General features: G+C 50.2%; 1 long non-coding RNA gene across 3 annotated transcripts in view; it reads left to right on the top strand.

The window, feature by feature from the left end:
• LOC117202214 (uncharacterized) overlaps nt 1–17,541 on the top strand; it is a 49,078-nt gene that overhangs the window by 8,962 nt on the left and 22,575 nt on the right. For 2 of the 3 annotated variants that reach the window (XR_007476304.1, XR_007476302.1), the window contains 2 exons: nt 1,393–1,509; nt 12,110–14,441. This is a non-coding gene — a long non-coding RNA (uncharacterized LOC117202214). Of the gene's footprint in view, nt 1–1,392; nt 1,510–12,109; nt 14,442–17,541 lie in introns of those variants that run through there. The other variant, XR_007476303.1, reaches the window with a different exon arrangement.

Raw genomic sequence — 17,541 nt, 5'->3', positions numbered from 1 at the left:
GTACAAGGAGGCTGACTAATTATAAGCCTGCTGATGGTTTAATTTCCCTGGAGCCACCTGAATAACATGTGGCCTCTTCTGTTCTTGGTTTTCAGAATACCGTGTTTCTTGAGCAGAGAAGGATCCTCTCCTATACTCTCCTATCATGAATGTAATATAGGCACAACCTGCCTTCCTTCGCTGGGAATTTTCTTGGCACACTAAACACCTTGCTCACATTCCTGGGGGGTTTGCTGTGTGATATTTTGGATGCTGTCGACCCTCTCTGGGCCTGAGTCATTTATTTAAGATTGAGGGTTCAGATACTTATTGCCTTGCTGTGTTCAGAGGAGGATCTGAAATGCTTAGTGTTTGGGTTACTACTAGGGGAGATTAAACCTTGGAGCCTGGCTCCACGATTTCCAGTGACCATGAAGCTTCACCTACACAGCATGAATTCTTTTAGGGGACGGGGCAGGAGTGGTGGCACTAACAACAGTGGCAGTAGTAGGAGCAGCAGGAATGACCTTTGCCCCTGACAAAGTGGTTTACTATGCCAGAAGCTAAATTAATCACATCGGTTTCATTTAAATCTCCCCCAAACTTTAGGAGGGAAGAATTGTTCTTCCCATTTTACAGATGAAAAAACTGAGGCTCTCTGGCTTGCTCCAACAATTGCTAAATTGCAGACCTTAGGATCTCAGGTCTGTTGTTGGCTTTTGTACTTGCTGTTCCTCAGCCCTAACAGTCATTACCTCAGGGAGCTGTATGGCTGGTTTGGAATCTCTGCTTAAGTGTCATTTTAATAGAGAGAAGACTTCCTCGATGACCGTATAAAATAGGAGCTCCTGTCACTCTTATCCACTTACCTTTCTTTTTCTTCAAAGCACAATCGATATATGCACATATTGGTTGACTGCGTCTGTCCTTCCACCATGTGAACGTGACCCTGACAAGCACAGGACTTTTTCTGTTTTGTCCATCACTGTATATTCAATGGCTGGAGCAGAGGTCATGGTAACAGTGTTTTCAACATATATGGGTGTAGAATGAACGAGTGATTAAATACCAGGTGCAAAGATCCATGGTCTTAACCATTATCTATCTGTCTTGCTTGGAGGAGTTATGAGATACTTGTTTATAAGATTGGCCTGATCCTTCCAACAGTAGGTGCCGTTGTTTCGTTACCCCTGTGTGTTCAAATGTTGGGATTCCAGATTCCTGAGCTGGAGTCCAAATACGAATCCCCTCCGGACATCTCTCATCATTCCCAAACAGACGCTGCTAACAGCCTTCCAGAAGTACCTCCACCAGCAATGTTCCTGGCCAGGTTTCCAGCCGAAAGACCAAGTTCAGGGTCAGCTAACGTCACTAAAGTCACAGCCTTTGTTTTTTTGGCTTCTCAATTTTCAGTGTCCTTCCCTTGTGTGGGATGGAAGAGAGAAGCAACTGGGTGTAGCTGAGAGTTCCATGTCCTACGAAGTGAATTCTCCATTCAGAGGGCGGTACTCTTCCTGGCAAAACGGTCAGGTGGGTACCACATGCTCTTTTAATCTTTCTCTAATCTTTCTCCTCCTCCCTGGTGCCCAGGTAGTGCTGCCCTTGGCCGGCTGCTTGCCTACCCAGTGATGTTTCACACCCCAGTTCTTTCCTCTTTCCTCTCCACCTCTACCTGCCCTGCGTCTCCATCCCACTAAGATTCTGCAAAGTGAGCAAAGTTCATTGGATAAACGATTCTTGACAAGGGCTTCACATCTGATGATGAGTCCACTCCACCGTTAGGTCCAGGAGGGCACCGACCGTGTCTATCTAGTGTGCCCGGCTCAGCATTTTCTACATCCGGGGCCCTCAGTGCTTCCTGCACCCAGGCTGCTCAGCCCTTTTCTACAGACTGTGAGCTCAGTAAGTACTGGATATATGAGCAAGTGTACAAAAGAACAAGAGCCATTAATATTCCCAGATACCCCATGCATTTTAACTGGGACCTTCAATACCTTAAGACAAAGAGTGAATAACATGGCGGTTTCAAACCTTAAGACATCAAACGCAATGGGGTATTTTCCTGCGGGGCTCCTTTCTGTTGTATGTGTGGTGACTCATACCATGCCGGTGAGTCAGGGAGCGCAGGCCACTTTAGGGCTTGGAGAAAGGCTCTGTGCTAGTGGGCTGTCTCCGGGGTCTGTTCGTGGAATTGAAATTTGTTGGTGACCTGAGGGCTGAGGTTCATTTCAAGATTCATTTCCACATGACTCGCAGAAGGTGGGGAAGAAACTAGACACGAAGCATGAGTTCTGGCATATGTGGCATTTTATCAACAGGTGGTGTCCCTTCTCTGGCTCTTAAGCAATCTAGTGCTCTCAAACATCCCAGAGAAACAGATAATAGACAAGCCGATGGAGAGAAAGAGAAAGACATTCCCAGGGCATGGCTTAGTTCAATGCCAGGTGGATTTCATATCTGCTGTTCAAATGGAACCACGGTGCATTGGTGGGTGGTACCCATGGTGATGGCCCATGGGGACCCTTTAAATCACCAGGGAAAGTAAAGTGGGGATGTCATGGGGGAGGTTCACGGCCCTGTTTAGAGGGTGGGATGAGATGTCCCCCTGATGTTCCAGGCAACCCACATGGTCTATGCTACTGAACAGCAGCCAGACTTTTTATTAAGCAATAGTTGGGGTTCATATTTGCATACTACCATGCAGTTTTACTTCTAAGAGTATTGTACTGTAGTCAGATTGTTTGAATTTCGGTCATTCCTTTATGGCATCTCCGAGGAGTACTTTCTTCATCAAGAAAAGCCCTAATTGCACTCCTCTGCTATCCTGATGAGAGAGCACAGACTCTTAGCTGCTCTGTAGGGGTGGGAGCTGGAGTTGAACCCCTGACTTTGAGTGGGTGTGTGTTGGGGTGGAGGGCGGGGCACCTGGAGCCGGGAAGCAGCAGAGTCATTGACTTTCCAAATAAACGGAGGCAGACAGCCTCTGCTGCTGGTGCCAGAGAGCTGCACAAGCCAGCTCCCCCAGGGCTCCCCACTCAGCCCAACTTCTCCGTGATGCAAACCAGGCCGCTCAGAAGCTACCTGCAAACTTTCCACTGAGCACAAAGCAGTGGTCTCCTACTCTGGAGGGAAGTCCTCCCAGATCCCGATCAAGGCACGGCACAGAAAATTGATCTATTAGATTAACCAGGAAGGAAAGAGCGGGAGAGTGAACCGGGAGGCTGTGGAGTGGAGTGTTTTTGCGTAGCAGTCCCCTCCCTTCTGACTCGAGTATTAATTGCTACATTACCACTGCCATGTAAGAAAGACAGTCAGCAAAGCCTGGGAAAGCTCCAGCTTCTCCCTCCCCACGCTGCTCAGCTTCACCCTCCTCCTCCGTCCCCTCAGAGCGCCCTGTGCCCTGGCAGTGCTGCCCCAGCCCTGACATCCTGAGATCCTCCTGTGGCGAGGACTTGGGTGGACGGCGGGAGGGAGTGGAGGGAGGGAGGAAGGAAGGGAGCAGATATCGTGCCCTGCAGGCTCTCTGGATGCAGAAGCCGGACTCACTGCAGAGGCAGCTGTGCTGTTCCCGTAGCTTCTGGGGTGCGTCCTTCTCTCAGGGTTCGCCCAGGCAGGCTCCAAGTTCCAGGGGCACGCAAGGTGGGTGCCTTTCCTTCTGGGTGCCGACAACAGAGCCTGCCTTCCCTCTGCCACCATGAGCGGCTGCTCCAAAAGATGCAAGCTTGGGTTCGTGAAATTTGCTCGGACCATCTTTAAGCTCATCACTGGGACCCTCAGCAAAGGTAGGGAGCCTGGCCTTGACCCTCGTTTTCTGTATTGGTGCGGTCTGGCTGGTCAGAGTGCCTCGGTGTGGTTAAGTGTGGCCATTCCCATGCGCCTGGGTCTCAGAGGAAGCTGGGGAGAAATCGGGGGCTGGATTTCAGGGTTGCTGACAACCTGGGTCCTGGCTGCAAGCAGGCGGGCACCAGGCCAGGGAGTTCAGCCGGCTGTAATTGCCTTGAACTTTGGAAATGGGTTTGGCGGTGTGTGGCTGATTGGTTACAGGCGGGCAGAGGGACAGAACCCTTCCCAGAGCACTAGAAGCAGCTTAGCATGACTAGAGTTTCAAGAAGTTATCCACAGAGTGTTGTGCCTTGTGATAAAAGAGAGATTTGATGCAGTGGGCTGTGAGTAATTCTGCAGAACAGAGAGGCTGGAGGGGGCGCCAGCAGGAGGTGGCTCGGGGCTGGAAGCCACCGTGCACTGGTGAATACAGGATCTATATCATCTCTGGGTCTGATGTCAGGAGCCAAGAGCTTCCTCTCACGGGGTTCCAGGGTCTTGCGTTTCTGGGTCTTTGTTCATCGTTTCTTTGCTTTTTTTGGACCCCTGTCTCTCTGCATCTCCTACCTATGCCCATTCCCCAGGAGCAGGCGTGGCAGGGAGTTTTCAGGTCTGACTGCCTGGGTAGCCCAGAAGGGATGGTTGTGGACCGGAACTAGGACTGCATGTGTGCATTTCAGCCCCAGGATGCAGAGGGGAGGCTAACTTCTCAGGGACGTCCCTGCCTCTGGGGCCCCATGTTACACTCTGTACCAAGGAGTGTGAGGGACTCAGAGACACTCTGGCAAACTTTCTGGAGATAAAATTTAAAGAGGGAGCAGCGGCGTGATGTGGCTGCACTGGCTGAAAAAGTGTCTTTAAATATTCATGCCCTTCGTTCAGGAGGAAAGAGTCTTTGGGGGAGATGCACTGGAAGAGGCAGGCAGGGTATTTGGGGAAGGAGGGAGGCCCACATACTCTTGATTGGGGATTATTTTAAATGACAATGAGAGAAGATAAGGACTGTGTATGGCCATCTCTAATGACCTGGTTCAGGTCCCCGGCTGCCCGGCAAGTCCAGCATGGTGAAATCGTAAGGTGGGTATGGGAGAAGGAATGGTGAGATTTGGCTCATCTCCTTTCTCTGGCCCTTTCATAGCTCCTGTTCTGTCCCCATTGCACTTCTGAAATAGGGCGCTGCCCCTCCAGGAAGCTCAGGTGGGTTGAAGGCCCAATGCTAAGGGTCGGGCTGCCAGGCAGAATTATTAGGGGCTCCAAGTGGGACAGACTGAGGTGAGGCGGAGAGAGCAGAGGGCTTAGGGGATGGTGCAGGGTTCCCCCATTCAATCCTCTCATCAAGGATCCCGAGATCTCAGGGGGTGATGGGTGAGGGACAGCATCCTATCCCAGTCTCTGCTTCCCAGAAATGCAATGGAAAAAACTTTGGCCTGAACTTAGGAAACCTAGGTCTCAACTCCAGCTTCGCTCCCTGTGCAAGTCACAGCCTCGCTGAGCCTCTGTTTCCTCATCTGTAAAATGAAGCAAACCTATCTACCTCCCAGCCCCGTTTCAAGGATCCAGGGAAGCTGAGACACAGGATCCCTTTACGGAGTGTGTTGCAGTGACCCCACACGAAGAAGAGGTCAGGGACTGAGATGGGCACGGGTCTGGAGAGGGTGACCCAGGCCATCCCCTCTGCCTGCCCAGGGTCAAAATCTCTGTAATGTAGCCGACTGCAGGCAGGTCTGTACACTCCAGGCAGCATCAGAGGGGAAGAGAGATCACAGAAGGACATAATGCCTCAAGAGTGGGTGAGTGTGAGTAGGTGAGGTCAGTCAGGGAGAGAGTGTATGCAAAAGGGTGTGTGTGTGTGTAAGAGAGAGACAGAGAGGTTCAGAGAAAGGGTGGATGGCTATTTGAATAAATGAGGAGGAGGATATTTTCGCCTGCACATTTGCCCACAACCATCCCCTTGACATTTATTTACTGAGCACCTGCTCTGCGCCACACTCATTAGACGCTGGACATATGGATGAATAGGACTCGAGCCCTCCGTCAAGAAACGTGCATTCCGGTGGGAGCACAGACCAAAGACACAGACCCCATGGGGACATCACTCTGAGTGCTGAGAAGGAGGGAGGCGTGGGGGCCAAAGGGCACAGAGAAAAGGAGCCTGAGCAGGTGAAGAAGCTCCTCCAAAAGTGGCAACTAAACGGAGCCGAGCAGAAGGGCCAGGGCTGGGCGGTGGAAGGAGCTTGGTGCTCCAGAGGGAGCAGCACTGGAGCGTCAGCCTTTGCAGAGAAACCAGCCAGTGGGTCAGGACGGCCCCCCCTCTCTGCTCAGAATCCCGGAAGACTAAGATCCGTGTGACACAGAAAGGGCTCCACGGGGACCGGTAGCGGGGACCGAGTGGCCGCCTGGACTCCTTCTGACCTGCTTCACCACTGAGTTTTCTCAGACTCGTGTGAGAGGCGAGCCACGGCAGGCATCAGGGCACGGTCCTGCCTCCTGGCTCCACAGAGAGCACCGAGAGTTTACACAGCCCTGGCTCTGTGCCAGGCACAGGCTGGGAAGCCAGTGTGCTGCCCAACCCAGGTGTTCAGTAAATATTTTTAAAATAAATGACCAAGAGAGCAGAGTCAAGCCTTGAGCAGGAGAGTGGAGAACAGTCTTTCTAATGTATAGACCGGCCCTAGGTGAATTTAGATTACACCCTACGTGGACACGTGACATTTGCCTAACGATTTCTGGTTTCCGTTGTGATTTCACTTATTCATTATTCATCACACTGAGTCCTAGATTTGCAATAATCCAACCTTTAGAAGAAGTATTTCTCTTTGCTCCTTTCAGGATTGAGGAATGTAAAGATTCTATAGGACCAGGTACCTCCTGCTGGTCCTGGGGGCAATGTGTTCTTTCTTAACCTGCCTTGGGAATAACTGGGGAACAGGGAGGGCCCATGACCACGCCCTCTGTGTCCTGCCTGCTCCTGTCCTGGCCACCTCTCCCTGATGCCAGCAATCCCCCGTTCCACTGCTCTCAGCTGCCAGTGGCCCAGATTTCTCATGGAGGTCCTTTTCAGAGATCAGGTCCTCCCCCTCGACTTTGACCTTTTCCTTCATAGCTCTGATCACAATATGGGATCCGTGTCTCTTTTAGGAACATGTTTGCTTAAGGCCGTCTTCCCCACTTGACTTAAGCTCTGTGAGGGCAGGGCCCACGCGCATTTTACTCACCACTGTAGCCGGAGCTACGCCTCCAGTGCCCAGCCCAGAGTGAGTACTCCACCAATAGCATTAAATGAATGAAGCAGCGCTACGTGACACCCTGAGATGATGCTTGTAGTAGCCTGAGCTTCTAGGAAGCACCGTGCACACACCTGTCCCAGAGGTGCTCAGTCTATGGTCAGAGGGTGAGCCTCCAGCCAGACAAATCATTCAGAACCGTGCCTGAGCTTCTTAGGGTCGTGGGAAGGGCATTTAAATTGTCAGAAGAGGGGAGGTTGTGTGTGTTTTGGGGATGGGGGAGTGTCCTAGCACCCTCACTCCTGCCCCTTCAGCTCTACTTTGATTTGTTTCACATACTGGACTTCTCTGAAATTTAACAAACGAGTTTTTAAAAGGTTAAAAAACAAAAAAAAAGAAAGCTTAAAAAAAGTTTGCAAACAAATTATGCAGTGGCAAAGGCAACTGGTTGCCAGACTAGGACATCTTGGGTTCTCTGCATACTGGCTGGGGAGCCTCGCGCCAGGTCCCTTACCTCTCTCTGGCCTCAGGTACCTAATCTATAAAATGGAATCGTAAATGGCCTCCTTACGGGACTTCATGAGATTGTGCATGTAAAGCTTCCTGTGCTAATGAGGACCTACAGTGTAGCACAGGGAACTCTACTCCATACTCTGTGATGGCCCATATGGGAAAGGCATCTAAAATAGAGTGGATATATGTATTTGTACAACTGATTCACTTTGTTGTACAGCGGAAAGTCACACAACATTGTAAGTCAACTATACTCCAATAAAAATTAAAAAAAAAAAAAGATATCCGCATAATAAGTCCTGAGGCAATGCTCCATGGGGCTGCTACAGTGATTAGCTGGTACTCTCGGGGCTGTGAGCATCTTAAGGCAGAGACTTCTCACTCACTGCTTGTTCCTTGAGCCCCTGACGCAGACTCTGAGAGCAGCTTCTCGTCTCTAGCACTTTTGCTGTTTCCCCTCCGCTGAACTTGCTTTCCTACGGCTCCACCCAGTGCAGAGACTGACACACGAGCCACTTCCCACACCTGATTCCCTGATTAGGAGTTAGGAGTGTGACTCCCAGAGCCAGGCCCTCCCCTGCTCTAACGAAGAGCTTACCAGATGCTCAGCTCCTGCCTTGGATGCCCAGTTACACCGGGCTCTGAGGAACGTGCCTCTTCCTGCGCAGCTAGCTCCCCAGCCCTGGCAGAGACCCCGGGGCTGGCGGCGGGAGCCAGAAGTTGTGCAGGCTCCACTCTGGCTGGTGAGGTTTAAGCCCATTTCCTTTTGCATTTTGGGGACCCATCCATTACCCCAGGCACAGATGGCAAAGCCAACGCAAAGCAGGAGGGAGAAATCCAATCCAGGAGAGCTTCTAGTTGTCCTGGCCACCCGCGTAGCTGCGGGGTCGGAAGGCGGGGTCGGCAGGGGGGCGGTGCTGACCGTGTAAGATTTGTCTCAAGAACCTTGCGCTGGAGCCCCAGCTCTCCCTCCCTCCCGGCCCAGGTCGGTTCTCTGTGTGCTAGGCAAGACCTCAGCTTCAGACCCAACGGAGACAAGCCGTTCCTCTTGCCTCCCCCCGACTGCTGTTCAGGAGCCTCAAGAAAATGACCTTGAACGTGGGGAGGGCTCTGCCCTCAGGCAGACTGGGCTGGAGTCCCAGCCCTGTGGTCCACCAGCTGTGTGAGCTCGGGTGAGTTGCACAACCTCCCAAAACCAAGGTTCTTCCTTGATAATTGGCGATAATAACAATATCAACCACGCAAGGCTGTTTTCTAATTTAACAAGGATAATACAAGTCACAGGCTGGCAGCAAGCGTCGAGAGGGGACCCCGCACTTGCAGGGAGCTGAGCTCCTTAAACGGCATGCCCTAGGCACCTCTCTTGCCTTGCCCCATCCTGACCCTGGAAGTAGGCACTGCAATCTCCATTTTAACTGTTTTAAGGAAACGGACCTTCAGCTTAGCCAGGTCGCCCAGCTGGCAATGAGTGGCAGGGCTGGAGAAGAACCTGAGTTCTACTGAGGTCAAGACCAGGTGCTTGCCTCTCCACGGGGCTGGAGAGGATGCCCCTGCGGGCTTTGCTCCCCACCTTGTCACCGGCAGAGTGCCACCAGCTCCCCACTAATTTTGTAGGTGGGTTTGTCAGAAATGGTTGTACCTGCTGGGGTGCTTCAGGGCAGCCACCTATCTTGCAAGGGGTTGGGACAAATTCCGTTATGTGGCATGACCTGGGTTAAGGAATAAGCTTGATGGGGAAAGGGAACACCCCACAGGCCAAGGTCAGCAAGACAGACCCATGCGTGCTCTCCTGGCAGCACTGTCACCTCTGGGACAGGTGCGCTGGGGCCCAGACACCTGCTGTCTCAAGCTCCTCGCCCATGTGGGACCCTCCCTCACTGCTCTGCATCCTTACAGGGCAAGTGTGAGAAGTTGTCTTGCCAGTGGAGAAATACACAAGTTTCAGGGCACCAGGCAGTCTGGAATTACTAGAATTGTCTAAAAAAAGCAATGACCTTGACTCTGGGGATCTTGGAACCTGTGAGATGTGACAGTGCCCTCTGCCAGAAGGAGGGCACCTCCTGCCTCCTGAGAAGCTCAGCTTGTGTGCACTTCCCTTCGCTGGGGAGGTTAGAGTCCCCACCAACCCGGGTCCCAGCTGGCTTGCTCTCCTGGCCACTCAGGCGAGCACCGGGCTCATGTTAGCTCAGCCCCATCCCTGGTTGCAACTGGGAACCTCTGAGTGCTTGTGCCTTGTCATAGGCAGAAAGTTCCAATATTCTGGTCCATTCCTGCCTCTCCAGTCCCAAGCCAGAACCTGCCAGGGTGGGCAGTGTGCTTGCTTTGGCTCTCCCACGTCCAGTAGCCCTCATCCCAGCCTACAGGTCTCTTGTCCTTGTCTCTCTGTAGCAGACCCATCACCCCCTGATTCATTTTGCTGACCAGGAGCTCTCTGGGGTCCCTGTAGTCCCATAGCAGAGGAGAGAGAGGAAGGTGGGACCTCCGTCACCTGCCAAGGCTGTCCCTCTCTGGGACCACTGGTCCTTTCTTCCAAATGACACCAATACCAGACAGGAATAATTTGTTCAGCTGCTTATCCTAGCCCTGCTGCACAGACATCCTATTAACTCTAGGACCACGGGGGACCGGCTGGTTTGTTCCAAATTAAAAGTAGCTGGAAATGGGCCCCTCTGGCAGGCGGGAGGGCTGAAGTACAAAGACACAGGGTGGAGTGGATCAAATCAGGTCTTAATCAGCCTTTGGAGGCCCAGAGGTCCCTGGCCCTGCCAGTATGACCCTCACCTTCCCCATTCTTCTTAGGATTCCAGAATCTTCCAGGCCACAGAATCTTCCCCAGACCACCTTTCTCATCGGACCACAAGTCCCAAGTCCCAGACAGCTGTTGATTCATGAGAGCGGACGTGGTCATGTGAGGCAGCCACGGATGGCAGGAAGATGCAGGGCAAGCAAGGGCACAGCTCTGGAGCCAGACAGTCCTGGGTTCAAATCCTGCCACTTTCTGGCAGGATAGCCAGGGACAAGCCATGTCCCACCTTGAGTCTGTGTCCTCCCCTGGGAAATGGGGCCAGTAATTCCCTCCTTATGGGGCTACGAGGAGATGGTGCACGTGGCATACCCAGCACCCAGCACATAACGGCAGCCCAGGAAAAGTCAGCTTCCCACCTTCTCTTCTTTTCATGCAATTAAACCTCGGACTCATAGCCAACAGAAAGGAGGCGGAGCCGAACGAAACAAGACTATGAGTCAAGTCTTCTTCCGGCTCTTCTCTAGACGTACAGCTCCTCCAACGTTGCCCCCTCCACGCCCAGTCACTCTCAATTACATCTTCCGTAATCGGGAACTTGTCAACAGCCGAAATTTAGTGGTTTTCGTTTTCATTGGCCATCCCTTCGCCCCTGTGAGAACATGAGCGCTCACTGCATGGGGCTTATTGGTGATGCCTTGAGCACGAGATGCATGTTGAATAAATGATGACGAATCACTTTTCCTGCCCAGCAACATCAGGCTGTGAGACTGGAGTCCCTTTTTGAGGCCTGGGCTTTGTCAGGCTGATTCAGAGGCCTCCACGCCCCATCTCCCTGTTCTGAGTTTCTGTGCAGGAGTTTGACAGAAGCCACCAGCCACAGTGACCTTGATGAGATAAGGGATCAGTGCAAGCAAGACCAGGGGCCTGGCCATTCTTCCACCCCAGTTCTCCGGTGTTCTGTGGGATGGCCCTCGCTGCCCGTCCACTACAGCTGGCCAGATGCACAGAGGGGAGGTCGGCTTCCCCCTCAGTGTCCATCTGCTCCCCAACTGGAAGGGCAGGAGGGAGGACCCAGGCTCTGAGAGCCCCACAGGAGGGCAGGGAGTTGTGCAGAAGAAGCAGAGATGAGAAACTTGTACAGGCACCCCAGGCCATCTGGAGGCAGTGGAAGCCAGGACCCCAGGAAGAGACATGAGGGAGAACGTTTACCACTGCCAGTGATTCCAATCCCTGTACTCCTGAGTCTGGAGGCGGAAGGAAGCCTTCCTCCTGTTGGGATGACGGCAGGAGGACCATGAACTTAAAGCCAACCATGGTCCTCTCTTCTTGAAGCCATTGTGTTCATTCTTGTGGTCTTAGAACCACAAAGAGCAGCAGATTGGGAGCTGGGCCTTCGATTCCAGATCCTCCCCTTCTCTGGGCCTCCGTTTCTTCATCCCTAAAATGAGGGAGTTTCTGGCTTCAAGCGTCCCTCCCAGTTTTGGAATTTTAAGACTCTATAGCGATCATTGCAACACTACGCATGGCACCTGCTCTGTGCCCGACCTTGCTCTAAGCACCGCACACACAATTTTATTTAATACACACAAGAACCCTAGAAGGTGGAGAGCTCTCGTTAACCCAATTTATAGATAAGAAGTTCTGAGCTTCAGGACGGGAAGGGCCTGGCTCTGGGTCACACAGCCAGCTCGGGACAGAGCCAGGATTGGAAGTCAGGCTGTCTGTCTCCAAGTTCCAGTTCTACTTCCTATATGACGCTCCCTTCATTTCTAAAACTCAGATCCGGCATAGGAAAGTAATAAAGACAAAACGGGTTCTTCCGCAGCTTGACCAAGAGGCGACACATGCTCTTATTTGAGCAATCAAGGTTTCAAGGCCTCTATTCTGACGGAAGCAGCACAGCTTGGAAGATTCTGCTGAGACCTGTGCCCCCAAGATTACATCCCAGACCATCATCCACATACACCCCTTCTCCAGTCAAACCACAAAAAAATATGGGAGAACTAGCCTGACAGCTGAGACTGCACAGAGGGGAAAGAAATGAAATACCACCCAGCAAGCATTGCTATTGTAATTCCAGTCCAGCCAATTTTCACTTTTTGCTGGCATGAGCAGGTTTAGAAGCAGAGGCAGGTAATCGGGCAGGAATCAGGGAGGGAGATGTGATTCTGAGGCTTGTGTCTGAGAGGCTGGGGTTAGCCCACCCCAATTTTCTTTCTGTAATCTTTTGATTAACCCTGAGCCAGTTTGGGTGTCATTTTTCAAACCGTCTGTGCTTGACAAGCAGAGCCAAGCCCAGGCTCGCAGCTCGCTCTCTGTAAACATCAGCTGGGAACCCGCTGTGCCTTGGAGCCTGGGATACGCCTAAGACACCAGGCATATTGGACTGCAGTCCATCCAGCCCTGGCCCTGTGAGTTACCTACTTTCGTTATTCCCATCCTGGAGCTGGGAGAGGTTGAATAACTTGCCCAAGGTCACAAAGCCAGAGCTGTGACTCTGAAGATCCCATACGGTACCAAAGGAACACTCTGTGTCAAATCCCTCAGCAGCATCACCCCTGGGATGGACTGAATTGTGTCCCCCCAGATTCATAAGTTGAAGTGCTAACTTCGACGTAACTGTATTTGGAGGTAAGATTTTTAAAAGGAAATTAAGGTTCAATAAGGTCTTAAGGGTGGAGGCCCGATCCAATAGGACCGATGTCCTTATAAGAAGAGAGAGAGACGCACACAGAGAGAAAAGGCCATGTGAGGACACAGCAAGAAGGACAGAGTGGCCGTCTACAAGCAGAGGAGAGAGGCCTCACCAGAAGCCAGCACCTTGACCTTGGACTTCCAGCCTCCAGAACCACGAAAAAAATAAATTTCTGCTGTTTAAGTTGCCCAGTCTGTGTATTTTGTTAAGGCAGCCCTAGGAAAGTAATGCACCCGAGACAATTCTTTGCACAGCATCCTTTCGCATATCTTTCTATTGTCATAAATATACATAGCATAAAGCTTACCATTTTAACCATTTTGAGGTGTACGATTCAGCGGCATTGATTACATTTCACCTTGTTGTGCAACCCTCATCACCACCGTCCACCTACAGAACTTTTCTTCTTCCCAAACTGAAACTCTGTCCCCATTAAACAAGAATCCCCCATTCCCTCCACCCTCACGCTCCCAGTCCCTGTCCAGCATTCTACTTTCTGTCTCTATGAACGTGACTATTCTAGGTACCTCCTGTAAGTAGGATCCACACCGTATTTGCTCTTTTGTGTCTGACTTACTTCACTTAGCATAATGTTTTCAAGGTTTATCCATGTTGTAGCACGTGTCAGAATTTCATTCCTTTCTAAGGCTGAATAATGCCCCAGAGTAGGGATATACCATCATTTTTTTTTAATCCATTCAACCGTTGCTATTCATCCACTCCCATATTTTTAAAAGACATAATCCCCTTGCTCACAACTCTGTCTCCAGTGGTTTCTTGCCACATTCAGAGTCAAATGTAGACTTTCGTCTCTGGTCTGCAGCCTTTGCGTGATCTGTCCCTGCATTTCTGGCCTCCTGCTCTGGTGGCATTCTCCTCCAGGAGTGCACCCCAGCCAGCAGGCCATGTTGTTTTTGCTGGAACCCCAGCTCCTCCAGCCTCTGGGTCCTGACGGTTACTGTCTCTCCGTCTGGACACCCTCTGCCAGCTCTCCTCTGGCTCTCTCCCGCACTTCATTCAGATCCCCTCCTGTCTACAGTCGCCCCCGCTGTGCACAGTGGCATTTCCTCCCACCTAACGCTGCCTCATTTTCCCACATAACCCTCCTGCAATTACATCACACATTTACTCATTTGTTTCTGGTCTGGCTTGTGCCCGGAGAGTCCAGCTTCACAAGGGCAGGGACTGTCCTGGCCGTTGCCGCTTCCCCAGCACCTGGCACAGGGCCCAGCACATAGTAAGTCCTCAGGGGAAGCTGAGAGGTCCACCAGGCAGACGAGAAGCCCAGGAGGAGACCACCTGGTGGGTGGCAAAGCTGGCCCTTGAACCTGGGCCTCTGAATCCACTTTCCCTTCCTGAAAGTCTCTGCACTGCGTGCCCATTAAAGGCCCCGGTTCTGTATTCTGCCTTCCCAAGTCCATCTTTCCAACCACACTTACCCCCTTAGCAAAGTGTCGATGATCCTGACTCAATGGAGGGATGAATGGAGAAAGGAAGAAAGGGAGGGAGGGAGGATGGATCATAAGTCCTTCGATTTGAATGTCTTCCTGTGCCCTCTACTCAACCCTCGTAAAAGCAAAGCAGACCTCTCTCTCCTGACTTCACTGTTTCTCTGTATGTGTTCCCAGTTTGCACCTTCTGTTATCTTTGCTCGCTGAGTTCTATTGATTATTTCTCCCTGGTGTTTCTCTTGTCTGTCACTCTTTCCATTCTCAGTGCTGTCCCCAAAGTCCAAACTCTCATCACGTCTCACTGCTTTGCTGCAGCCGGCAGACTGCATTTCTTTCCACTTCTCCCCTCTTGTCTCTTCCACACCAGGGCAAAACAAAGAGATAGTCCATACAACCCTTTGACCAGAGAGCCCTACTTCTAGAAGTCTGTTCTAAGCAGATCATCAGAGATGTACACCAAGACTTCTATTCAGCAGGGTTCACCATGGTACTACATTATAATAGTGAAAAATTGAAGACAATCTCAACTTCAGTCAAAAAATAGTGGGTTAACTGAATTTTGGTTCATCCATCTGATGCAATAATATTAAACCTTTGAAAAATTATTTTGAGGACTACTTAATAGCAAGCAGAAATGCTACTGACGTAATATTAGGTGAAAAATCAGGATACAAAACTATAAGTACAATGAGGTTCCAATCTGTGAATAGATAGGTGGGTAGAAAAAGTAAAACAGAAAAGAAATAAAGTGAAATATCCTGGGTTTTAGTTAAGATCAATGGTTATATTTTAAAGTTCTTCTTGATAGAGGAACTGTATTGTCTGCCTTACCTTCAATAAGCATGTATATTTAATCAGACCATAAAAATACCATTCCCTGAATACACATCTTTAATTTTTTAATACCTTCAATAAAATTTATGCTTTCACTGCACTGTGTCACTGCCTGTCCTCACCATGTTAGAGCACACCCGAAACTTCCAGACCTGGCTGTCATAGCTGGCATCTCATGGTCTCAGCCTGCTTCCAGCTCGTGTCTCCCCAACTGCAAACACATTCTCCAGCCAAACTCGTCCCCATGTGGTTTCCAAACCAGACTTGTGTTTTATGTCCCTGAACCTAGCCTCAAATGATTCAGAAAACCAAATGCACACACACACACACACACACACACACACACAGAAGGAGTACAAATATGGCAAAATATTGATAATAATTTGTGAACCAAGGTGAAGGGTATGCGTCTCCTATATACTAATTTTGCAACTCTTCTATAGTTGGACATTTTTAGAATTAAAGTCGGGGGAAATAAAGGAGCAGTATAATCTGGCATTTAAAGGCATTGGCTCTGCTATGAAATGACCTTAGTTTAAATCCCAGCTCTACCACCTATTAGTTGGGTGACAATGACCTCAGGCAAGTTACGTACTTCCTAGGTCTCAATTTCTTCATCAGTGAAATGGGGATAATGAAAATCATCATGTATTTATTTCCCACCATTGCCTGGAGAATGGAATACATGAGTGTAAAGGGCTTGGTGAAGAGTCTGGCCACCCTTGTTCGTTGTGAACGACTAGTGTCAGTGTTCAATATAGAGATCAGATTCTTAACCATGAAGTTATCCATAATGCTCTCTACCTTCCTCAACAACTCAACCCTGGATAACTAAGTAAAGTGCTGTGGTTTGGGAATCTTTTGCTTATGGGATTCTCTTTCTGCCACTGGCACAGAGCAGGGAGAATGCAGTGCCGTTTCCCGCCAGCATCCACATCTCCAGGCCCTGGCAGAGTGCCTGGCACAGAGGAGGCAGCCAGTAAGTGCAAAAACCGCAAAATGAGGAGCTTGAAGGGTTCAAGTTGCGCTTTAAAGAAAGTTCATCTCATCAGACACAAGCTTGTAACCTTGCTGATGCAGCCACTCTATTCCCATAGATGAGGCATCACCTTGATAAATTAGCTGTGGATATAAGCACCCTGCAGTTGGCATGGAAATGCAATTTAATTTCCAATTAAGCCTGATTTCTGGGCCGAGGGATTTGCCTGCCTCACACTGAGAGAATCGTTCCAGCCAGACCTATTGTTGTCAATGTTGGTGGTTCTCCCATGAAGGGGACTATCGTGGAAACTGGTCCTTTGGCCCTTGGATGGTTCAACCAGGTTCTGCTTTTCCTCCAGAACTGAGTTTATAACAAGTAGATTCAAGAAAGTTCAAAGCAAAGACAGTCTCTCTGTGGCAGAAATTCTTAAGACAGAACACAGCTAGAAACAGATTGAAAGGGAGAGAGATGCAAGATGGTCCTCAATGATGCTCACAAGAAAGAGAAGTGAGAAGTTGTGCATGAGAAAAGAGGGGTGCTGGGAAGTTCTCTGAGCTCAAACAGAGAAGAATCTGTATAATCAGAGGAAGGAGATACGTTTGCTCAAATGGAGAGTGAACATTTGCAGAGCATCTTTTATACACCCGACACAGTGCTGAGCGCTTCACATTCAGTATTGCACTGAGTCATCACAAGCACCCTATAAAACAAAAGATGTTATGCTCATTTTCCAGTTGAGGAAACGGAGTCTCAGGGAGATTGAACAAACTGCCCAGGGTCATAGAAAAGCCAGATTCGAACTTTCATTTTTCTGAGCTTTCCTCCCTGCAGGCTCCCTCTCCAAACACAAATGAAACATGTAGTTTAGAACCAGAAGAATAAGGTTACACTAAGCTGAAACTTACCTCCCGCAAAATTTAAGAATAAGAAAAAGGCTTTGAAAACGTGTTCTGAGACAGAGAGTAAAAACAACTGACTCAGTAAAAATAACCGAGTTTGCTTGGGGCACGTGATCTGATGGAGGGGCAAACGACACCTATTTCTACTTGGGTTTCCCATCTGCCCCACAAGGTGAAAGACTGGACGTGATGGTCCAGTGTGGCTAAGAGGCTCACAGGTGCGCAGAGGGCTCAGGCTACTCCAAACCAATGAGGTTCTGGCTTGGGGCTCAGAAAATTTCAGTTCCCGGAGTTGGAAAGAACCAACGGAGGGCATATAAAACGGTGTTTAAAGACACACATATATATATATGAGATGTTTCCAAGACTACCACTTGCATGGCCAACAGAGTCACA

Source organism: Orcinus orca, chromosome 3, assembly GCF_937001465.1.
Source record: "Orcinus orca chromosome 3, mOrcOrc1.1, whole genome shotgun sequence".
NCBI classification, from domain to species: domain Eukaryota; kingdom Metazoa; phylum Chordata; class Mammalia; order Artiodactyla; family Delphinidae; genus Orcinus; species Orcinus orca.
This window is presented reverse-complemented; position numbering and strand designations above follow the sequence as displayed.